The sequence below is a fragment of the Lethenteron reissneri genome, chromosome 6, assembly GCF_015708825.2.
Source record: "Lethenteron reissneri isolate LAM-NWPU_2019-01 chromosome 6, ASM1570882v1, whole genome shotgun sequence".
NCBI lineage: Eukaryota > Metazoa > Chordata > Hyperoartia > Petromyzontiformes > Petromyzontidae > Lethenteron > Lethenteron reissneri.
In genome coordinates this window covers 9,690,715-9,716,179 of record NC_083784.1, presented here as the reverse complement: position 1 = coordinate 9,716,179, position 25,465 = coordinate 9,690,715, and the positions used below count along the sequence as shown (strand labels likewise).

General features: G+C 54.5%; 1 protein-coding gene across 1 annotated transcript in view; it reads right to left on the bottom strand.

Moving 5' to 3' along the window:
* LOC133354822 (collagen alpha-1(X) chain-like) overlaps nt 1–21,964 on the bottom strand; it is a 50,839-nt gene extending 28,875 nt beyond the window's left edge. The window contains exon 1 of the mRNA XM_061571971.1: nt 21,790–21,964. The gene's annotated coding sequence lies outside the window, so the exon portion shown is untranslated. The remainder of the gene's footprint in view (nt 1–21,789) is intronic.
* Nucleotides 21,965–25,465: the final 3,501 nt, after the last annotated feature.

Here is a 25,465-nt window from a genome sequence, read left to right as displayed (position 1 = left end):
CTGGGACCTGGCCACGTGAAGTGAAAAACCAACGGGTGACCCGACAGAGACTCATCAACACCGCCTCGCCGCATTGACAACCCCGGAATTGTGTTGATCGCTGAGCGGCCAAACCCCGCATTGGAACTCGGGGCGGGCAGTCTCGTTGGTGCGAGCCTCAGCGCCCCGACAGGAGCGCACGGCCACCCCCTCTCATCGATTCCCCAGCGCCGCTCTTTGACTTTTATTGCGGCCAGCTCCATTGGATGGATTGATGTGAGGGTGTTCCGGGGGCGGCGTGCGGAAAAACACGTGTTCTCTGCAGCTCCGATGCATTTTTTCGGTTTGCTTTTTGAAAAACAAACACGTGGCGGGACACGGAGGCCTACCTGACCAGCAGAGCCGAAGAATGTCGCTTCCTCTTCTCGCTTGGCGAACCGCGCTCGGCGGCGCCGTTCCAAGCTGATTCATCATCGAGGCCCGTCGCTACGCGGGACAGCGGATCGGATCGCCAAGTCGACGACTTTTCGTTCCGTTTCTTCTTCGTCTTCTTCTCATCGTCGACAAAGAACCGCGGTGGAGTCGCAGACGAAGGCTCAGCACCGGAGGGAAATCGCGACGATCGCCCCTTGTCTCGCACTCTCATCACCATCACCACCTGCCTCCTCCTCCTACATTGTTGATGATGATGTCAATTATTTACCCAAGGTAGCTCGCTGGCGCAGCGGGCGCACTGCACTGCGAACCCAGTCACCTGAGATCAATTCCCAGTCGCGACCAATAACGTGGAGGACCCCCCCCCCCCATCCTCGCCCCCCCCCTCCGGCCGTGGTCAGCATGGGCCCAGCCGGAGCTGTCCAAACACGGTGAAGTATGTGTGAACAAACAAGAAGACGTTTCACCCTTTCTGGTAATGAAACGGATGTTAACACGTTCAGACACCAAGTAGAAACATTTTGCGAGGAATCACATTTCTTCCTGCCTCAGCAGTCCGCCCGCTGTATTTTTTCATCTGAAGACGATTGCTTGTGCTGCGATCGAAACGTGATTTTTTCTTATTTTCTTATTTTTCTATCTACGTGACTTTACCGAAAGACCCAAAGAGTATAGATGATGGCTCATGCGGTCTTTGGGCCAAAGGGCAGCGAATTGATGATTCATTCATTCGAGAAAAACGGGCCCTCATCGTGCCATGGGTGTTCGTGTCCGTGGTTTGTGGTCTCCACCTCGCTCAGCAACGCAGCTGCGCTCACGATCTCCTCTTTACAGCCCCGAGCACCGTTGTGTAAATTCCACATTCACATGGCAGGGGCCCGTCTCTCCACATAAATACCACTCTCGACTTCCTTACGAAGCGGCGGTGGCTCGTCCCCGTAGAGCCGCTAAATCGATGCCCCGCGTGCAGGACACGCGCGGGTACCGTGGGCCGCCCCGGGCGCGCCGCCTACCGAGTGCGCAGGCGGTGCAACTGCGCCCGAGGCCCACTGGCCGGCGGGGAGCCCAGGCGCCGGGATATGGAGAGGATGGGTGGGGGGAGGGGAGGGGGGCTGGGGGGCAGGGGCCATCACGGGAGGGGGGGGGGTTTGGGAGGGGGCTGAAGGGAGGGGGCGGGTGTGGAATTATACCGAGGGGGGCGGGGTTGGGGGCACATCGTGCCTCTCGCAGAGACTCCCGCTGAGCGCGCCACGTGGCGGTGGTGGTGGTGGCAGTGGTGGTGGTGGCAGAGGTGGTGGTGGCAGAGGTGGTGGTGGGGTACGGTGGTGTAGCAGTTGGCGCGCTGCGCTACGAACCCGGCGACCGGAGTTCGATTCTCTGCTCACGACCACCAACACCGGTGACGATTATCTGAACCGGTTCTGGGCCTCCCCGAGGTCGACTCAGCCTCATATGAGTGCCTGGTGCGGTGTCTAAACATCGTCACTGGGGAGACAAAGGTGGTCGTGCTTAGTGTTGGCCACCCGTAGGTGCTACTCGCTAACAGCATTTGCCCCAAAAGTCTTTGGAGGCTGCACTGGGGGATGTTTGGTGACGGTGGTGGTGGTGGTAGAAATGGATTTCGCGCTGATACTTGCTCCGAATAATTGTAAAAAGTTATCAAAATTTCTCGGTGGCTTTCTGCGAAAGGCGATCCACTGCAGCAGCCTGCCTGGAAGGTGACGCGCGCCGTGACCACGCGGACGAACGGGGCCGGGCGCGCAGGCGAAATGATCAACATCGCCGGATCACGAGAAGGTGCAAAACTGCTGGCTGTCGCTAATTTTAATTTTACCAGGTAAGGCACCAGTGGGCTGTATAGCTCGTTTTTCAGAAAGGACCTGGCCACAAATGATGGCTCAACGAAGTGACTTATCATCATCACGTGGACATTTACAGCAGCCAAAAACTCCTAACGCGTCATCCACGCGACCATGGGGAGGGAGAGACGCAAACTCCAAATATACAGCAGCAGGCGTCAGGATCGAACCCATCTCCTGCTGTATACCAGGCGAGGTAGTTAACATCTCGCCACCATGGCGCTCCACAGTGACAGCTTGGGGAGGGATCCATCCAGCAGTAAATAGGCCACGCGGCTGCCACACACACACACACGAGCCCCCTTGAGCGGTCCTGCCGCTGCACGCCCAGCGCAGTCACGCGTAACCCACAGCCACGTGTCACCCACACACGCGTGTCGGCCCAATGCTCACCCTGAGCAAGGCATCTGCGTGGCGCCGCTGTGGGGAGCGGCAGCGCCATGGCTGACGCGCCTGCGCTGCGAACCCGCCCCCCGAGTTAGATTCCTGCTCACGCCCAACGTCGGTGACGATTATCTGAACCGGTTCTGCGCATTTTTTAGGTCGACTCAGCCTCAAATTAGTATCTGGTGCTGTTAACGAGTAGCACCAATAAGGGCCGGTAAGGCACACGAGGGAATGGGTGGTCAGCACCACGCACGGCCGCCTTTGTCTCCCTAGTGGCGATGTTTAAACACCGCACTAGGTACTCATTTGAGGCTGAGTAGACCTCGTGGAGGCCCATGACCGATTCGAATAATCGTCACTGGTGGTGGCCGCGAGCGAGAATCGAACTCGGGTCTCCGAGTTCGTGGCACAGCGCGCCAACCACTGCGCGAACGCTCCCCTACCCGCACCACACCGCACACACAGACACACAGACACACGCAGACACACACACAGACACACGCAGACACACACACAGACACACACAGACAGACAGACGCAGGGGCCAGGGCTCCATGTCTATCGGCACAAATGGTACAAATGGATATATTTGGCCGTTCGCGCGGATGAATGCGCGGACGGAATGTGGCGCGCTGGTGTGAGCGCTGCGCAGCGGGCGCGCCGAGAGCCGACTGGGGCGGGGGGGGGAGGTCCGAATCGTTCGGGGGCCGGGGGGGGGGTGCCGCAGAGGAGGGTGAGGAGCGACCGTCGAGAGGTTTCCACGATCAGCGAACAAGTTGGCGTCGTGTCACAGAGCGGCCCCCGGAAGATGATGTCACGGAGCTATCGCTGAGGTCCAAGCGATAGCCTCCGATCCACACGCGGTGCTGGTGTTGGTGGGTGGGGGGGGGCGAGTGTTCTGGTACTCGCGGCCCACCCTGCGGTCGCCGTCGCCCCAACGCGGCACGGGGCGAGAAACAGCCTCGCAGGAGGTGCGGTGATTCGTGAATCCGTGGACCTATTTCGCACGGGAAATCCCCGGAGATGTAAACGTCTCGTCGGCGAGACGTGACCCAGGGGTGCGGATTGGCACACGCGGAGCAAAGCACGCGGTGACCCACAACGACAAATGTCCCCCGTGTAGCCTCAACAGACTGATGAGGCAAGCGCTGCTGTGAGCGAGTAGCACCTATGAAGGCCGTCACGATACACGAGGGAGTGGGTGGCCAGCACGACGCTTTTGTGTCCCTAGTGGCGATGTTTACACACCTCGCCGGGTATTCATTTGAGGCTGAGTGGACATAGGGGAGGCCCAGGACCGGTGCAGATAATCATCACTGGTGCTGGCCGTGAGCGGGAATCGAACCTGGGCTGCCGTGATCGTAGCGCTACATTCCACTCGTCCCCCCCACACACACGGCGCGTGCCGCAGGGCGGCGCTGCTCGTCGTGACGACGCAGCCCGCATGCATCGAGCGGCAGCTCTACCGATTCATGCCTCGATTTGAACTAACGACGTCCATGGGCCATATCGCAAATCACATTCAATGCAGGAAGGGAGAGGAGGAGGAGCCACCTCGTTCTCTGTCTCTCTGCTGAAGTCCTCTCGGCGTGGTCAGCAGCTGATCTCGGCTGCTGAAGCGCAGCGGGCTCGGTCAACCCCCTGGGAGGGATCACAACTCTCTGCTTGACCTCGTCCGGTCAGAGTCGACCACGATTTGACCCCCCCCCCCCCGCGTGTCCACTCGAGCGGGGTCCGTATTGACCAGCCGCGTCAGGGCGGGTCGGTGGCCACGTGGTGGGACACGCGGTCGCGTTGTCACGTGTAACGCGATGGTGCCGGTCGGCCCCGATTTAACAGATGAGTGTGGTAAATTGTGTCGATTATAATTCGTAATTCGTTTATATTTAATTAAATTTCTATTTATATGCAAAGCGCCTTATTGCAAAGCCAAGAAGTTGCTAAGGAATGACGCAACACAAATCGCATTTGCGTCGCGGTTAAACGAATCAGTGGGGACTGCATTTTCAGAGGAGACGAGGAGGTCCTGCGCCTAGACTCGGACGGGGCCGGGGAGTCCACAGCACGGACGACTGGGGGGAGAAGGAGGGGGGGGGGGAGGAGGAGATGGGGAGAGGATGAGCGACCGTCGAGAAGTCCCCACTCCCAGGGCGAGCAGCGGAAGGTTGCGCCGTGTCACAAGTGGCCCAGGGAAGAAGCTGTCACAGAACTACTGCTGAACTGCCAGCGATCCACACACGGGGGGGGGATTGTGATGGCGCACGCGGCGCTCCGAGCAGAGTGCTCGCCGCACGGCGAACAAACGGTTCGGAGAAGAACATTGACACGCACACAGGCTGGGGACATTTACAAATTAATTAAACGGAATGAGAGGGTTTTAGCCGCAGTTTATTTGCCCGGTCGTGCGCTCTCGAGAGCTCGGGGTTTGTACCGCGCACGGCTGAGAAAAGCTCCCGCCCAGAGGGTCTCTCCCCGGCGCTGCCTCTGGCGGCTGCGGCACAGGCGGTCCCGCGTCGGATCACGAAAATAAAATACTCCTCGCGCAACTGGAAGAGCTGTCACATTCCGTGCCGGGAGATCGCGCAAACACGGCGACTTGTTGGGTAAAAAAGGGGGAGGGGGAGACAGAGCGAGAAGGGATAAAAAAATGTTTCGCTGAGCGGTGAATGATCCGGGGTCACGGCCCGCTCCAGGGTCCGCGAGGACTCAGTCGGACACAGCGGGACCCGCGATGGCGCGAGGGGGGAGCGCGTGGAGCTGCCGTCTGCCCGGGAACATGTCCCACTGCTACTCAATTGGCGATATCACGGTGGGCTTAAAAAGATGATGAAGGGAAAAAAACGCAAATACATCGCAAGGCCCGAAAAGTTTTAATGCGGGAACGATGAAAGGGACTGTGCCTCGTGAAAGCATTTCTAGGGAGCGGGGGGTGGGGGGTGTACGGGGGGTCTACGGGGTGTGTACGGGGGGTGTGAGATTCCATCGGGGGCCGTGGGGTTCATTCATTACACATCAAAAAGCAGCAGCCGCGGACATTCACCAGACTCGACACGTGGGGGACGGAGCAGTGAGTCAGGTGCTCCTTTGTTCATTTTCTCGTCCTGTGCATAGGTACGGAAATTCCACATTCCCATGCCGAGGCGGGGTGAAGGGGAAAAAACTGGAGGACCCGGAGAAAAATCCACGCGACTACGGGGAGAGAGAGACATGCAAACTCCAAATATACAGGAGGCGTCAGGGTTGGGATCGAACCCACAACCTCCTGCACACCAGGCGATGGAGTCAACATCTCCTCGCCACCGTGGTGCCCATCAGCCGCACTCGATAATACACAACACAAAGTCGACCCCGACCCTAATGCCTCCTGTGTGTTTGGAGTGTGCGTGTCTTTCTCTCTCCCCCTGTGATCACGCGGATTTTTCTCCGGGTCTCTCCGGATTTTTCCCTTCCACATTAAGAATAAACACCACGCGTTTAGAGTATTCGGCTGCTGTAAATGTCCACGTGATGGCAAGCCACTTCATTTAAGCTATCAATTATGGGCAGTCTTCCCAGGCACACGGCAAAATAATCAGCGACACATGAAGCTCTTCCTCATCATCCTTTCCTGGTGAATAAATTACGTACCACTTTGTGGGCAGTTGACAGTTGGTTGTTCTATGCAATGACTGTAGCCCCCGGCATGGGAATGTGGAATTTCCGCACCTCGTTCAGGACTGCTAACAGAGATGAGTGTTGCCCCATGGCTCGTTTGAGCTAGAAGGCTCTTACATTCATCTTCTTTAAAAAGCAGACGACAATTCTATCCCAATAACAGGCTAAGTAGTAGATGTAGTCGCAGATGTAGTAGCAGATGTAGTAGCAGACGCCTTCCAAATTAAACAGCGCGCACAAAATGAAACCGTACGAGGAGACAGCTGTCTGCCGAGTAGAACACACAGTACACACAGTACACACGCAGTACACACACGGTACACACACAACACACACACACAATACACACGCAGTACACACACAGTACACAGACACAGTACACACTCAGTACACACACAGTACACACACACAGTACATACACAGTACACACACACATCACACACACAGTACACACACACAGTACACACACATAGTACATACATAGTACACACACAGCACACACATAGTACACACACACAGTACACACACATAGTACACACAGTTGTATCTCTGTATGTATCTCTATGTGTGTGTATCTCTGTGTATATATCTGTGTGGGGAGCGGTAGTACAGCGGTTAGCGCACTGCGCTACGAACCTGGCGACCCGAGTTCGATTCTCGTTCATGGCCAACACCAGTGAAGATTATCCGACCCTGGGGCGGACGGTGAGTGGGTTCTGGTTATGACATCACTCGCCACTCTTGGTACTTAAGAGTTGTATCGCACCGGCAAGCAGTGAGTCATGGGGTGAGAAGTGGATTGGGGTTTGACTCCAGAGGGTTCCACTGAGCCTGGGTTTGACTCCGGCTTCGTCCACTCAGAATTAGCGAGTTGATAGCCTGAGTCCGGTCACAACAACACCCATCCCTTTAAACTCGACATTTCACTTACTTTTGGCGAAAGTCCAGTTCTGACAATAATTAGTAAGCCACTGCATCTATGCACGTTGAAATCATCTACATTGAAAACTTATTTCTTTACAACAGTTTTTTGCGCACCTCCGATTCGCACGGTTGGCTACGTACGATGCGAAAGAAGTTCAACATACACACGTGCAAATATCTGCGTGACTGTCACGCACCGGGACGATCGGAATACAAACTGGTGACGCACACGCAGGTCGCAGCTCCCCGCTTCCACGGGCAGTGGGGCGGGGGTGGCCGTGGTGGTGGTGGCCGAGGTGGTGGTGGCCGTGGTGGTGGTGGCCGTGGTGGTGATGGCCGTGGTGGTGATGGCCGTGGTGGTGGTGGCCGTGGTGGTGATGGCCGTGGTGGTGGTGGCCGTGGTGGTGGTGGCCGTGGTGGTGGTGGCCGTGGTGGTGATGGCCGTGGTGGTGATGGCCGTGGTGGTGGCCGAGGTGGTGATGGCCGTGGTGGTGGTGGCCGTGGTGGTGGTGGCCGTGGTGGTGATGGCCGTGGTGGCCGTGGTGGTGGTGGCCGTGGTGGTGATGGCCGTGGTGGTGGTGGCCGAGGTGGTGGTGGCCGTGGTGGTGGTGGCCGTGGTGGTGGTGGCCGTGGTGGTGGTGGCCGTGGTGGTGATGGCCGTGGTGGTGGTGGCCGTGGTGGTGGTGGCCGTGGTGGTGGTGGCCGTGGTGGTGGTGGCCGTGGTGGTGATGGCCGTGGTGGTGGTGGCCGTGGTGGTGGTGGCCGTGGTGGTGGTGGCCGTGGTGGTGATGGCCGTGGTGGTGGTGGCCGTGGTGGTGGCCGAGGTGGTGATGGCCGTGGTGGTGGCCGTGGTGGCCATTGTGGTGGTGGCCGTGCTGGTGGTGGTGGCCGTGGTGGCCATTGTGGTGGTGGCCGTGGTGGTGGCCGTAGTGGGGGTGGTGGCCGTGGTGGTGGCCGAGGTGGTGGTGGCCTTGGTGTTGGCCGTGGTGGTGGCCGTGGTGGTGGCTGTAGTGGGGGTGGTGGCCGTGGTGGTGGCCGAGGTGGTGTTGGCCGTAGTGGTGGTGGCCGTGGTGGTGGCCGAGGTGGTGGTCGCCGTAGTGGTGGTGGCCGTGGTGGTGGCCGAGGTGGTGGTGGCCGTGGTGGTGGTGGTGGCCGAGGTGGTGATGGTGGCCGTAGTGGTGGTGGCCGTGGTGGTGGCCGAGGTAGTGGTGGCCGTAGTTGTGGTGGCCGTAGTGGTGGTGGTGGTTCCTGAAGCCGGGCGTCTGTTTCGCCCCAGAAAGGGCGTGTAGCGTGCAGGAATCAACTCGAAAAAATTGTCGGAGTAAAAAAAAAGGTAATAATAAATAAATAACGGAGCGAGCGCGCCTTTCAAAAACACAACTCGATATTGTTGGTATGTCGTGTCGGTGGGTCGGTCGGGAGAGGGAGAGAGGGGAGGGTGGATGGGAGGCATTCACCCCGGCGGCTACAAAGACAAAGATCCCCCGTATAGTCTTTAACAGATTGTTGGGGCAAGTGCTGTTAGCGAATGGCAAGCTATGAAGGTCGGCACGGCACACGAGGGGGGGGGGGGTTAGGTGACCAGCGCCACGCCCGGCCTTATTTGTCGACCCCAGTGGCGATGTTTACGCATCGCACCAGGTACTCATTAGAGGCTGAGTCGACCTAGGGTGAGGCACAACACCGGGTTCAGATCGTCGTCACCGGTGTTTGGTGGCCACAAGCGGGAATAGAACTCGGGTGGGCCGGGTTCGTAGGGCATCGACGCTAACCACTAACACCACCGCGCTCCCCGGCGGCTACACACCACCCACACACCACACACCACACCACACCCACACCACACACACACACCACCCACACACCACACAAACACCACACCACACACACACCACACAAACACCACACCCACACCACACACACACCACCCACACACCACACCACACACACACCACACCATCCACACACCACCCACACACCACACCCACACCACACACACACCACACCAAACCCACACCACACACACACCACACCCACACCACACACACACCACCCACACACCACACAAACACCACCCACACACCACACACACCACACCACACACACACCACCCACACACCACACACACCACACAAACACCACACCCACACCACACACACACCACCCACACACCACACAAACACCACACACACACCGCACACACACCACCCACACACCACACACACACCACACCATCCACACACCACCCACACACCACATACACCGCACACACCACCTGCTCTTGCCAGCCAGCCAGCTACTTGGTCGTGATCTCACAACAACCACGAGCCGTATAGCGAGGTCGCGCAGCACAATTCACAATTAGGCCATTGTGGGCCGCGCCGGGTACCCCCCCGCCCGCCCGGCCCTCACCGTGGGCCAGACGCACCTGGCGGGGCGAAAACAAACGCGCCGCCACCAACACAACCACTTGACCACCATCCACAGCACCACCACCATCATCATTACCTCCGCCCGCCGCACAACACGCGGATTGTGGCCTCGTGTTTCAGGAAGTCTCGAGGCGCTGCTGCTCCTGCAGCAACAGCAGCGCAGGTGCCCGTGTGCGTCTCTCTCTTGAATAGCGCGGGGGGGCTGGCGGTCGGTGGGAATTCCTCAAAGAGCTACCCACAACCACCCATCCCACCAACAACCACCAACCCCAACCACAACCACCCACCCCACCCACAATCACCCACACGCCTCCATCCCTTCCTTTCAAAAATAGGTTTCCTGAAAATTCGGATTGAACACTGAGCACGCGCTAATCGCTTCACGGCCTCATTATTCATCATCACGGGCAGCGGCAGCGGCAGACGACAGCCCCATCGACTCTTCCCCCCCCCGCACCCCCGTCTCGCCGGGTTACAATGCGGCGCTTTGAGAGCACGTGGAAATGCGAACATTTCCGGCAACTGATATTCCATAAATAGGACCCGTTTCTGACGGAGAGGGGGTCCTTGCCCATAACATCTTGCAGGCATCACCTGCATTCGCTCAAGCGAGCCTGACTGCTGATGAGTCACTGAATGGCGAAACCGGTCCCCAGTATTTTTTGTATCTCGTGTTAAACCAACGCTGCTGAAATTACGCACTCCCAGTAGATCGCGTGTCTGATGGGATGTGTACAACATACTTGTCGTTGTGTTTACGTGGAGGGACGTGATATGTGAGAGTAACATTGTCTGCCTGTTTATGCTGTTAGTTTGCTTCTCCAGAATGACGCTCATGATTACTTATTGTGTCCACGCGTTCCAAAGAGCTATGTAGATCGACATCACCAACACCATCACCACCATCACCACCACCGTCACCACCACCATCACCACCATTACCACCACCATCATCACCACCACCATCACCATCATTACCACCATCATTACCATCATCACCACCACCATCACCACCACCACCATCATTACCACCATCATCACCATCATCACCATCATCACCACCATCACCCTTACCAATATCACCGCCATCATCACCATCGCCAGCCCCAGGAGGCCGATAAACCAAGCAGCTCGTATCAACGAGCAACGCGGCGCTGTGCCTCTCCATTGGACAGCCTGAGCCAATGTTGGCAATTCCACATTCCTACGAACAAGACCCAGTCTCTCCAGACGACAACCCCCGTTGACCTCTCACAAAACGGTACCTATTTTATCTGGCAGCAGGGGATAATGGTGTGTGATGTGAATTCAAGGAGGCGTAGTCAAGCCGCCAGCCAGATCACACATCATGAGCAACAACCATCGTCGATGCGTCATCGTATTATGTTGTATGTATGTTGTACGTATTTTGTATGTATGAATGTTGTATGTATGTTGTATGTATGTTGTATGTATGTTGTATGAATGTATGTATGTTGTATGTATTTTGTATGTATGTTGTATGAATGTATGTATGTTGGATGTATGTTGTATGTATGAATGTTGTATGTTGTATGTATGTATGTTGTATGTATGAATGTTGTATGTATGTTGTATGTATGAATATTGTATGTATGTTGGACATCTTTGGCACCGTACGTAGCCAACCGTGTCCATCGGAGGTGGATTGCTGGGTGAAGGCCTCCCCATGGGAGTTGTCTGACCATACTTCACCACTATGGACGAGGGTACGCCTATGGACCAGTTCTGATATCACTCGCCACTGACGTTGGTCTTGGTCAGAAATGGAACTCGGGGAACGCCACGGTGGCGAGGAGATGTTAACTCCCTCGCCTGGTATACAGGAGGTCGTGAGTTCGATTCCGGCAAAGCGGTGTATCATCATGTGGAGATGTATAGCAACCATATACTCAAAACGCAAACTACAAATACACAGCAGGCGTCAGGGCCGAACCCAATACCTCCCGCATACCAGGCGAGGTAGTTCACTTCTCGCCACCGTGGGGCCCCGAGACGCGTATACCTCCACTTTACCCCACCGCACTCGGAGATGGGGAGTGGAGGTGTGGGGAAGATTTAATAAATGTTCCCCAATATTTCAACTGGCGCGCTGGGAGATCGAAGCAGCCCCCCCCTCCCCCACATGCCGCCTGCCAGCGGCTGTGGCCCTTCGCCGCGTCCGCTCCGCAGATATCTCGCTCACGGCGCCACGTGCGCAGAGGTCAGACCCTGGGCGAGATTGAAAAGGCATTTTCATTTTCGGCGGAGGATCGCTCCACCGATAACGAGGAGAGTTTATTTGCTCGGTCGGCTTTGTCTGTGCGGAGGGGCTTTCCGCAAGTGCCCGGGCCTCGTGGTGCTCCAGCCAGCGATGGAAACATGACATCAGCAGGAAAGCCCTGTTGTGGTTTCCGAACCCGGAGTGATGGCATACGAAAGTGGGAATAGCGGGAGGGGGAGGTGGGGGGGGAGATACGAAGGAGGAGGAGGAGGGCTGTGGGCAGCGTTGAGGAGTAAACTCGCAGGCCTCGCTCGGGTTGTTACATTCGGAGGGGTATTTTGGTTGCATTATCGGTCGCCGAATGGAGATTTTAGAAAAAAACGGTCGCCGTACATTTAGAAATGTTCACAGCATTAAAGGCGACGCGTGTAAACGTTCTACTCGTTCACCCAGGAGAGCCACACTGAGTCACAATTCACGATGAGTATTTACGATAATCACAACTAACGCTCTTCCCCCCGTACAGATAGACACAGACGGCGATTCGTTAACTTGCTGTGCCGCCTTCTCCTGGGAGCCAGGGTACGGCGACGCCCACGGGAAGGGAGTTTCACGACATCTGTGCGCGCGACCCACCAACCCGAACTGAGACGCGAAGGGAGCTGCCACGGTGGTGGTGGTGGTGGCGGTGGTGGTGGTGGCGGTAGTGGTGATTGGTGGTGGTGGTGGTGGCGGTAGTGGTGGCGGTGGTGGTGGCGGTGGTGGTGGTGGCGGTGGTGGTGGTGGTCGCTGACCTCGTCAAGGAGCATACACCATCATCACGCAAACTCCGGGCGTCCTCGCAGCAACAGCAGCGGCTTTGGGCCATCACCGCATTGCACGCTTTCAGATGCGCTTCTGCAGCCGACTGGAACTCTGTCCATTTTAATATTTTTTTTCAGGTCTGGCCCCACTGAGCCATGTAGCTCTGTTTTTCAGAAGCGACGTGGCCATCACAAATGATAGCTCAACGAAGTGGCTTATCACGCGGAAATGTTTATCAGCCAAATTACTCTTAACGAGTGTTGATTCTTCGGCAGCGATTCGGAGACAAATCCACGCGAACACGCAAACTCCATATATACAGCAGCAGGCGTCAGGGTCGGGATCGAACCCACGACCTCCTGTATACCAGGCGAGGTAGTTAACATCTCCTAGCCACCGTGGCGGCCCCATGCCTCGGTGTTGCTGGGGCTCACTCCATTTACTGGATCGGCGGGTCGCGTGCGGTGGTGGGGTGAAGTGTGGGTGTGCCCCCCAAAACGATTACGGGCTACGGCTGAACACAACCCTCGACACAACAAACCTCGACACAACGCTGTAGAGCGCCGCTGTTGAGAGGACAGCTCAATTCTCTTCCCGTATGTATGTCTCCACGTGCTACGACGTGGTTTTATTTCTCTACTCATCCCGTCAGCCCACACGGCTCTCGGCGAGTGCGTGCGGAGGGGTGGGGGTGGACACGCGTGAGATGCGGTGGAGGAGGAAGAGGTGGTGAGTGGGGAAAAGATGAGAGAAGGGGAGAAGGGAGACACGGGGAGAGGGGAGCGAGGGAGAGGTTGCGAGGGTGAGAGAGGGGGGGACGAGGGGGGGGGGGGGGAGAGAGGAGGAGGAGGGGCAGCGAGGGGGGCGCTGAGAGGTGAGGACTCGAGGGGAGCGCGCACGCGGTAGGGCTCGGGTTGGTATTTGGCGCGGGGGAAATGGGGTGAGTGCGCGTGTGTGCGTGTACACGCGTGTATGTACACGTGTGTGCGTGTACGCGTATACATACGTGTGTGCGTGTACACACGTGATGATGTGTGTGTCCACGTGTGTGTGCGTGTACACACGTGTGCGTTGTACACGTGTGCGTGTACGTGTGTGTGTATACGTGTGTGTACATGTGCGTGTGCTCAAGTGCACGTGCAGTGCGTGGGGAGCGGTGGCGCAGTAATTTGCGCACAGGGCTACGAACCAGAGGACCCGAGTTCGATTCCCGCTCACTGCCAACAACGTCAGTGGAGAATATCTCAACCGATGATGGGCTTCCCGTAGGCCGACTCAGCTTTAACTGGCGCGGTGTGAGAACGATCGGCACCGGGGAGACAAAGGCGGCCGGGCGTGGTGCTACCCATCACACCACCCCCGGGTGCGCTACTAGTTAACAGCTTTTGGCCTAACAATCTTTGAAAGCTACACGGGGGATCTGTGTCTTTGTGTGTGTGTGTTCGCGTGCACGTGGAGTGTGCAGAGCGACTGCCCGGTCCCTTGCCCTTCACCCTGAGAGAGTCCTCACGACTGAACGCTCCTCTACCTTTATCTTTATTTAGAGCATTTGGCTGCTGCTGTGAATGTCACCGTGATGGTAATGATGACGAGCCACTTTGTTGAGCTGTCATTTGTGAGTGGCAGGTCGCTTCTCTAAAAGAGCTGTGTAGCTCAGTGGACCTTGCCTGGTAAAATAAAAAAATAGTTGTTAGTTTTACCCTTAACCATCTTGTTCACCATCAGCATCGTGCCCATCATCATCAGCAGCAGCATCATCAGCATCATCACGTGCTCCAGCTCTCTTTAAAACTTCCCCTGCACACGAAGCAGCCCCCTCCTTAACCCCCTTGCGCTCCCCTCTTGAAGCCTCGCCTCTATCGCCAATTCCCGTGCTCCCTCGCCCTCCACTCATTCCCAGCCCCTCCCCGACAGCTCTTCCGTGATGCCCCCCACGTGTTCCTCTCTGGCTACTCTCGCTCATTCCTCAACGTCTGGTGTCGACGACATCATCCTTCCGTTCGCTGTCACCGTTTTCTCGGCTATGTCCCAGGGCGTCTCGAGTGATAGGCGCTCGATGTGGATAAAATTCACGCAAGCGTTCGATTTCATCAGCAATGGAAAACCCAGAGGCAGCTGTCAGGGTCATCACGATCCTTCCTCTGCTGCTCGGAGCGCGCAGAGTACATCTGGTTTAATGTATATCATTAAATAATGCCAGGATAATCTGTGTCGTGAGGTTTAAAACAAATATCTTCTCTAGGAATTGAAGTGTTGGCGAAAGAATTGCGTTCAGAGGAGCACAAATGGGAGAGTTAGAGAGTTAGAGAGTGAGAGAGTTAGAGATATGAGCGACGCTGACTTAGCCGTGGCCGTTCTTCTGTATTCATCACTCACACCTCCTCGCGGTCACTGTCCATTATTATTGTTCTATTATTTAGTATTATTTTTTAGTATTATTATTGTATTATTATTTAGTTTTTTATTCTATTATTTTGTATTATTGTATTATTATTTTGTATCATTATTGTTTCATTATTTTGTAGTGTTATTTTGTATTATTATTGTATTATTATTTTAACTAGCTTCTTTGACCGTCCTAAGACGGAAGATGTAATATTTAATTGTATCTTGTGTAAATTTAATGCCAATGAATCTTGCACCAAACTACATCATAAAACACTTCACCTCATGTCACTGTAGCACTGTATATAAATGACCTTCAATTTGTTCAAATTCACTGCCCTGATACTTTATTCTCTTCTGCTTTCGGTCGCTGGGTTTGAAATTAATTGGAAATCGATCAAATATCTGGAAAATCACCGAGAAATGTCTATTTTACCATAATGTAGAAGCATAATTAGTTTTACCTTTTGCCTCAAGTGCTGAAGAAATAAAGACACCAAATCCAATTTGTTGCTGCGTAGAATTATTTATTAGAATCACTTTCAATAAAGAAACGTCAAGCTTAAAGCGAATTTGCAAAAAAAAATGATTTCCGCTCGACCTTCTGTGTGAGTGTAAAAATCCACCCGCTCATGAATATTCATGACGGGGGGGGGCTCATGTGGAGTGACGTCATGCGCGGGACACACAAACAGCGATTTTTGGCTCATTAGAGTAGTAATATTGTATTATTATTATTTTATATTATTATTGTATTATTACTTTTATTATTGTATTATTATTTTATATTATTGTTGTAATATTATTGTATTATTATTTTGTCTTCGGGACGTCTTCTTCCGCCGTTTCAATTCAATTCAACGTTGTATTTGTCACACGGACAACTCCCGTGCAGCCCGCAGCAGCCACCATCAGCAGAGCTATTGTTGGCAGTGGTGGAGAGGAGGCCAGCCAGCAGCCAGCCAGGAAACTCGAGGCGTAGATTATTATTGTTCGTAGCAATATGAGTCACCACAATCGCAGCAATGATCTGTGTTGTGTACTGTATAAGTTTGCATCGAACTGGGACTCATCTAACAGAGAGGGGTCCTTGCCCATAACATCTGACAGTTCACCAGCATTAGCTCAAGCGAGCCTGACGCTGCTGCTGATGAAACACCTAATGTCGAAACCGGTCCAGAGCTCGCTTGTGTTGAACCAATGTCGATGAGATCACGAACTCCCAGAAGGCTGTGCGGCTGCAGGGAGCACGTGGTACAAGCTGCCCGCAGACGCAGCCTGGAGCGAAAGTTTGCCCTGGGTTTCCCGAGGTCACACTCTCGCGTGAGCACGGCGGGCGCAGTGAAATACCGCGCACGGCATTCATGCGACCCGCCACTGGCCTGCAAGGTTCACTCCTTACAGTCTCATCAGCACTCCCCTGGGTCTCTACTTCCAAGTTACTTACCCTATCCTCCTGCACCCTACACACGAGTCCCACCCATCACTACCTCCAAGTTGCCTACCCTATCCTCCTGCACCCTACACACGAGTCCCACCCATCACTACCTCCAAGTTGCCTACCCTATCCGACGAGGATCCGAGCTCCGGCCGCGTGTTAAACCGCACGCTTCTCCATCTCGCGCTAGCAACGCCTTTACACACATTTACATTTGTAATCGCCAACTTTTTATGACAACTTTAAGTCTGTATTACTTAGCAATTGCTTTAATTCATCCGGGGCGAGTCGTGGCGCATCGGTTAGCGCACTGCACTATGAACCCAGCGATTTAACTTCGGTCGATTCCCGGCTAACATCAGTGGCGAGTGACGTCTCAATCGGTCTTCCCCCACCGCCCCTTCCGCCGCCCCCTCCCCTCCCTCCCCCTTCAGCAAACCGGCATGAGCCATTGTGGTGAAGTATGGACAAACAGCGCGTGCAACCTACGTTGCACTCTCTCACATCGTTATGAGATGATGACGGTGATTTCTTGCATATCGCACACCGTGCATTTGCGTAAATCCACTGCTGGATGAGGCCCGCCGCATACCACGTGAGTCATGGGGTTTATATAACCATTCTTCACCGCGCCTCCGATTGGCGCGGTTGGCTACGTACGGCGCGAAAGAAGTTCAACATGCATACAGCCACATGCATACGTGGCGGTGACGGTCAGCGGCATAGATGCCCAAGCGCAGTGCGGCACAACACTGGATTTGTCTGCACTGTCTTCTGCCTACAACGCGGGTTCGCAGCAGCAGCATCAGCAGCAGCATCATCAGCAACATCAGCATCATCAGCATCATCAGCAGCATCATCAGCATCATCAGCAGCAGCATCATCATCAGCAGCAGCAGCATCATTATCATCAGCAGCATCAGCATCATCATCAGCAGCAGCATCAGCAGCAACATCAGCAGCAGCATCATCAGCAGCAGCAGCATCAACAACATCATCAGCAGCATCATCATCAGCAGCATCATCATCAGCAGCAGCATCAGCAGCAGCAGCATTAACAGCATCAGCATCATCAACATCATCATCAGCAGCATCAGCATCCTCATCAGCAGCAGCATCAGCAGCGCAGGAGCATAATCATCATCATCAGCAGCATCATCAGCATCATCATCAGCAGCAGCCTCTGGGCGCCTGTGTTGTGCATCGCAGTTGCGCACCGAGCGCTCGACCGGCTGAACCCCGTGCTGAGCGTCCGACGTCGCGTTTGGCGAATGAACCTCTGAGAAGAATCTCGATGGCGAGCTGCACCGTGTGACATTGACTCGCGTGGCCGCTGCCGCGGGGTTGCTGCGTTTGTAATCCCCTTCGGTGTAGCCAGTGCCGGATTAAGCGAGTGCGGGGCTTGTAGCATATGTTATAAAGGGGCCCTAAATTAATCAAAATAAAACATTAAAACACACATTTTTTACTTGCATAGTAAAGTAATTGTATTTTTTCATTTGCTATACAGCCAGATACTAATACAAATCGCTAACCTTAAACACCAAGTCGTTCATAAACTTGAAGGCAGTATAGTACTATAGTAATAGAGCAAGTGCAGAATCACTGAACCGGAATTTATAGCTTGAAAGCATTTAGCGTGGGACTCTTGAAAGTGCGGGGCCCGTAGCACCTACATATGTAGTAGCTACATATGTAGCTGCTGTTGCTACTAGGAGAATCCGGCACTGGGTGTAGCCCTATACCGAAAGGGGGGGCGGGGGGAAGTCGGCGACCTGCGGCTCAGGAGCCGCGTGCGGCGGTGGCTCTTTAAAGGCCGCATTGCAGCTCGTGAACTTCGGGAGAGAGAGGGAAAACATAGATGGCTCTTCTTGTTATTTTAGTTTGCCGATCCCCGGAACATGGGAGTCCAGTTTACCACGGGAGTCCCGTTTATCATGGCACTCCAGTTCACCATGGCACTCCAGTTCACCATGGGAGTCCAGTTCACCATGGGAGTCCAGTTTACAATGGGAGTCCAGTTCACCATGGGAGTCCAGTTTACCATGGGAGTCCAGTTCACCACGGGAGTCCAGTTTACCATTTAAGTCCAGTTCACCATGGGAGTCCAGTTTACCATATAAGTCCAGTTAACCATGGGAGGCCAGTTTACCATGGGCAGGGGTCGGCAACCTGCGGCTCACTAAGGACTGCTTCGTGACGTTATTGATTAAGGACCACCGTCACGTGTTCATTGTCAGGCATTTCGGCGAACATCAGTGGCGAATAATGTCTGAACCGGCCCTGGCCTCCACCCCTTCATCAACCCTGCGCTGACCGGCGTGGCGAAGTATGGTCAGACAACCTTGATGAACGACACGGCGTGGTATAAGGCCTTCATCCAGCAGTGGATCGGCAAAGCCCCGTTCTTTTTAATTTGTGTGATGTAGGGTGAAGCAACTACATTTCTTGGATAATTATGCGAACAGCACCTCCTATTAGCACGGTTGGCTACGTACGGTGCGAAATAAGTTCAACATAGCTACATACATACACACATACATGCACACATACACACAAAGACAAAGATCCCCCGTATAGCCTTAACATACTTTAGGGGCAAGTTCTGTTAGCGAGCACCTATAAAGGCCGGCACGGCACACGAGGGGGTGGGTGACCAACACCACGCCCGGCCGCATTTGTCTCCCCAGTGGCGATGTTTACTACACATCGCACCAGATACTCATTTGAGGCTGAGTCGACCTAGGGGAGGCACAGGACCGGTTCAGATAATCGTCACTGGTGCTGGCCGTGAGCGGGAATCGATTCCGAGTCGCCAGGTTAGTAGCGCAGCGTAGCGCTAACCACTACACTACCGCTACCATTGAACATACATACACATACATACACGCGTACATACACACATATACACACATACATACACACATACATACATACACACGCATACATGCCGACACGCGTGGTGTACTGCGTCAGCGCACACTGGGAATTGCGATCCAGAGGTCGCTGGTTCGATTCCATCTCCAGTTTAAACCCAACCGCTTCTTATCAATAGGCGCTCCATAATACCGTTTTTTTTGCTTTAGATCGCGTAAATGTGTCGTTAAACCCGCTACCGCCCGACACAACCAATCAGTAAGGTTTGTCACGTAAACAAAACGTGCCAATTCGTTACGAGTACAGCCACACAGCCGCTGTGTGTTGGAGAGTGAACCCACGACGTTTATAATTCGAGAACCGTGACGTTTCGCCGGTAATTACAGCAACCAGCTTCATCAGGCGACAGCCAGAGTGGTGGAGAAATACTCTATCGAGGTCGGGGGGGGGGGTCGCTACAGCCCCCCTTCTAGTGGTGGCCCCCCTTCTGCCAGCAGTGGTACGAGCCAACCAGTTGCAGGATCTGCACCTTCACCCGTGCACTTCATATTCCGTCGACCTTTACGAGTTCCATTGCTGGCCAGAGACAAAATATAAATGTCGTGACTGTGAATGTTTAAAAATCGAAGCGATGGTATTTAGAAATAAAAATTGTGCACTGTTAATTTGTGGATAATTGAGAGACAATCGTGTATTTATAATTACACACCTGTTGCCCGCGGCAGTCAAAGTTGACACGCACACCGCGTGGAACTTTGTCGAGGTTAGATGGCACAGCGAGACAACCTCGCGTGAAATATCATCACCATAATCATAACCACAAATATCATCATAATAATAACAACAAATGTCATCGTAATCATAACAACAACCTCTACTTTTTATGAAGCGCCTTATCCACCATAAACCACCATGAGACCAACCAAAAGAAACCCACCCCACGATCAACTTGATCTGGGATTTTGCGAGCAGCAAGCAATGCGTTAGCTGTGGATAAACTGCCACCTGCCACACGAACGTGGAATTTCCATCACTGAACACTGAGACGCGTCCAGCTATGTTGCTCTGCCCTGGACCCCCCCCCCCCCCACCTTGCAAGCGCGACGTTCCACCTCAAGGTGCTTTTCCAGGTGAAATATTTGAATAAATAATTAATGAAGCATGAACACAGGCATATATATATAATCTCATGCACCAGGCACGGCAGCCGTGCAGAAGTTAACGCGGCCCAGCAACCCCCAGTTCGATTCCCGACCACGGCTAACATCAGTGGCCAATAATGTCTGAACCGGCCCTGGCCTCCACCCCATCATCATCCCCGCGCTGACCGGCGTGGTGAAGTATGGTCAAACAACCTCCACGATCCACGCGGCGTGGTGCAAGGCCTTCATCCAGCAGACGATTGGCAAAGCCCCGTTCTTATTCATTTGTAATGTAGGGTGACATTAACGAGAAATCGATGCCTTGTGAGCGGTGTGTGGACATCTTCACGGCGGATTGTTGCCGGAAAGGGTAAAGCCTCCTGCCGTGTTAACGACGTAGATCAGACGCCGTAGTTCATGAGCCAGCGCAGGACATGCGATCGTAGCGAGTAGCCCAGCTGTTACCGACTGTGTACCAACTGTACCAGCTGGTACCGACTGTGTACCAGCTGTTACCGACTGTGTACCAGCTGTACCAGCTGGTACCGACTGTGTACCAGCTCTATTAATTGTACCCACTGTATACCAGCCGGTACAGCTGTACCAGCTGATTCCGCCTGTGCACCGCAGCCTTGAACTAGGAATCGGCGCTCCGGAGCTGGGGGGGGCTGCAGATATCACGGCGCGAGTCGCGGGAGCGGAACCCGATCGTGAGATCGACGGCCGTGGACAACATCCACGGCGCTGATCCCTTTGCGCGCAAGCTAAACTCGCGCATCACGTGGTGACCACGCGCACCAACATGCGGACGTCACAGTTGACAAAATCGCGGCGTCCCTAATCACGTGGTAGACGCTCATCTAGAGTCGTTCCTGTATACGGCACCGATTGCTTCTTTTTTTCTTTTTAACAGAGAAGCTGCGCTCGATCTCCGCTCTTTGGAATCGGGCGTCGTTGTAATGCACCCGGGGGGGGGGGGGCGCATCGCGGCTCTGCTCCACGGGGCCCGTGCAGACCGGGCAGGTGGGGCACTGTGGAGCACGCGCGCGCGCTCCCAGTCGGGTCGCCACCTCTCGTCCACAGAGCCAACCCCGGGCACGTGTCTCGAGTCATCAACACTGCGCAGAGGCGTCCCGTCATAAAGCTGAGTTGTCTCGGTACAACTCAGCACCTGCCACTCGAACACCGACGCCCGTTCCCCGTGTGAGCGAGCTGTGCGCGCCACGTGCCATTGGCACCACGGGACACTTACTGAGATTCCTCCTCCTCCTCCTCGTGCCGGGTCGCGCTCGTTGTCGCGGGGGGAGCCCCTTGTCCTCTCGCTCTGCCCGCCGCGCCTCTCCGCTCCTTTGCCGCCTCTCTCCGCCGTTCTTCTCGCGTCTCTCACGGCCGCTCTTCTCTCTCTCTGGCTCTGCGCGCTCCTCTCCCCAGCGCGCCCCTTTCATCCCTCCCGCGCCATAATTGGCCCCAGCGCCCTGCCAATGGCAGAGCCGCGTTTGCCCTCAAGCGGGGGGTCGGGGGAGGGGGGCACCCGCCCCCCCCCGCCTCCCACCCCCACCGCCATCCGTGGCCGTTCCCCAGCAACGCGAAGAGCGAGAAGGCAGCAGGGAGAACAGGGAGCGGTGCTTGCTCAGGGCTCTGATTGTGGTTTGTTCAGCGCCACAGCTGCGGCGGCTGTTCAGCGGCGCTAAAGCAAAACACGCGGCAAGATCGCCACCCGCGTCAGAGGGGGCACCGGGGAGGGGAGCCGGGGGGGGGGGAAGGGGGGGAGGGCGGGGGGGAGCAAGAGGACGGGGGGGGGGGGAACTGTGGCAATTCCAGCGCACGGCAAACACGACACACAGCCTGGCATTGTGTGAGTGGGGGGGGGGGGGGGTAACACCAGGGTCGCCACCTTTTCCACGGACAAAACCCGGATCAGATCGGGCGTGGGGGGGGGGGGGTGATGGAGCCATGGGGGGGAGATGGAGCCATGGGGGGGGGGTGATGGAGCCATGGGGGGGTGATGGAGCCATGGGGGGGGGGTGATGGAGCCATGAGGGGGGTGATGGAGCCATGGGGGGGGGGGTGATGGAGCCATGGGGGGGGTGATGGAGCCATGGGGGGGGGGTGATGGAGCCATGGGGGGGGGGGTGATGGAGCCATGGGGGGGGTGATGGAGCCATGGGGGGGGTGATGGAGCCATGGGGGGGGAGATGGAGCCATGGGGGGGGGTGATGGAGCCATGGGGGGGGGTGATGGAGCCATGGGGGGGGGTGATGGAGCCATGGGGGGGGTGATGGAGCCATGGGGGGGGTGATGGAGCCATGGGGGGGAGATGGAGCCATGGGGGGGGGGGGGGTGTGAGGACAGCAGAAGCAGCAGCTGGGATTTCGGTGGGGGGGGTGTGGGGGGACGATGCAGCCTCCTGTGCGTCCATTCGGACGGGACGATCCCGACACGCACGGATATGTCGCCGCGATTGGCCAAGCACCCCAAACGCCTGAACCTGCGGATCGCTGCCACTCGGGTTGGGACCACGCACGGGGCAGCATCAGCAGCATCGTGGTCGTCGTCATCGCTCCCCTCCTTACTGCGAAGCCGCTGTCAGGACCTTCTTTAACAATAAATAAAGAGTCGTGAGGAATTTCTGGGCACACAAATATATAAGCGAATAATAATAACAACAACTTGACGTTATAACTCTTAGGTTTTTTCTGGTGAAGTCACGTAGGTAAAAAATAAAATTAAAAGTTAATAAAAGTAATGATGGAAATAAAATAAAATAATAAATCACGACCTTCCGGAGGCAACACAAGTCTCCGTCATCAGGTGAGACTGTCACAGCTAAAATTACTGCATCAAGGTTTATGCGTCGTGATTTATTATTTTATTTTATTTCCATTATTACTTTTATTAACTTTTAATTTTCTTTTTTACCTACGTGACTTTACCGAAAAAACCTAAGAGTATGAATCCTTGCAGTCACGAAAGCTTCACATCTAAAATTGAAGTTATAATTTGATGAAAATACCCACGAATGCGATTGGCTAGGCTCATATCGACACCACACCTTGGAGCAGAGACGGATTACTCTTCAGAGGTGCCGGTGATGAGGCCTCTCCCCATCGCCTCTCTGATCCCAATCTCCTATAAACCAATAACCATAAACACAATTGCTCAACTTCTTGGTTCTTTCGGTAAAGTCACGTAGAAGTGAAATAATAAAATAATAAAAATAAAACAATAAAGTTCTTACGACGTTTCGATTGCAACACAAGCAATCATCATCAGGTGTGAAAAACACGGCAAGAAAATTTGCTAAAAGTTAGTCCATGGTGCTAACGTTAAGAAGAAACATCCACCTGATGATGATTGCTTGTGTTGCAATCGAAACGTCGTGAGAATTTTATTGTTTTATTTTTATTATTTTATTATTTCTCTTCTACGTGACTTTACCGAAAGAACCAAGAATATGAATCCCTGCAGTCACGAAAGCTTTAAATCGAAACAATTTATCAATTCAAGACGCGCGTTAAACTCTCCAGCTTCTTCCTCCTCCACACGCGTGTGTCCCACTCGTGTGTCCCACTCGTGTGTCCCACTCGTGTGTCCCACTCGTGTGTCCCACTCGTGTGTCCCACTCGTGTGTCCCACTCGTGTGTCCCACTCGTGTGTCCCACTCGAGTGGAGGTGTTCCGCCGTCATTGGCAACCTTCTACACGCTGCCCCCCCCCTTCCCCCCACCTCTTCTGCTGCCGCCTTCCTCTTCATCTCTTTCCTTCAACTTGCAACACCTGCACCGTCTGACCCACATCATGTTCCCGCTGCCTCTCCACACGACCGAACCACACCAGAGCCTTTTCTCTCTCTCTCATCTTCTCTGTGACTTCTACCACCTTGAGTCTTCCTCTCACTTCCCCATCTCCCACCCTGTCCTTCCTTGTTAAACCCAACTCCCCCAGACACACTCTCTATCTGGTACAACTTTAATCATCGTGCCGTTTGTTGCTGGCAGCTTCAACCGATTGGAGCCGTGGCGCGGTGCGCGGCAACTGTGTTGTGTACCCCCCACCACCCCACCACCAATAATCCCTGGGCAGGGTGCGAACTACAGCGGCTGCACATTGAGGGCTTCATTGGTTGTGACCGAGTGTGGGGCAGGGATGACGGCCGAGCCGTGGTGGGGGGGGGGGGGAGCTGTGAGTCTCGCTGGCGAGGGTCACGGGGTTCGCAGTGACCACGAGGTTCGCAATGGCCGTGAGCGGGAACCGAACTCGGGTCGCCGGGTTCGTAGCGCAACACTACCGCTCCCTACATCATCACTAACATCATCCATATACTTGCATACAGACCCATAGACTCGCATAGAGACCCATAAACTTCCCTTCAGACCGATAGACTCACATAGATACCCATAGACCCACATACAGACCCATAGACTCACATACAGACCCATAGACTCACATAGACCCCGAGAGACTCACGTAGAGATCCATAGACTCACATAGAGACCCATAGACTCTCATACAGACCCATAGACTCACATAGAGACCCATAGACTCACATACAGATCCATAGACTCACATAGACCCCGATAGACTCACGTAGAGATCCATAGACTCACATAGAGACCCATAGACTCACATACAGACCCATCGACTCACATAGACCCCTAGAGACTCACATAGAGACCCATACACTCACGTACAGACCCATAGACTCACATAGAGACCCATAGACTCACATAGAGACCCATAAACTCGCATAGACCCCGATAGACTCACATAGACTAACATGATCCATAGACTTGCATACAGAACGATAGACCTAAATATAATGGCATGATCCATAAAATAGACGAATTATTTGGTGATTCTGCTCCGTTGGTGGTGGTGCACATTGAACAAAATAACTCAACACCCTCCTCAATAACAATGTGGGTGACG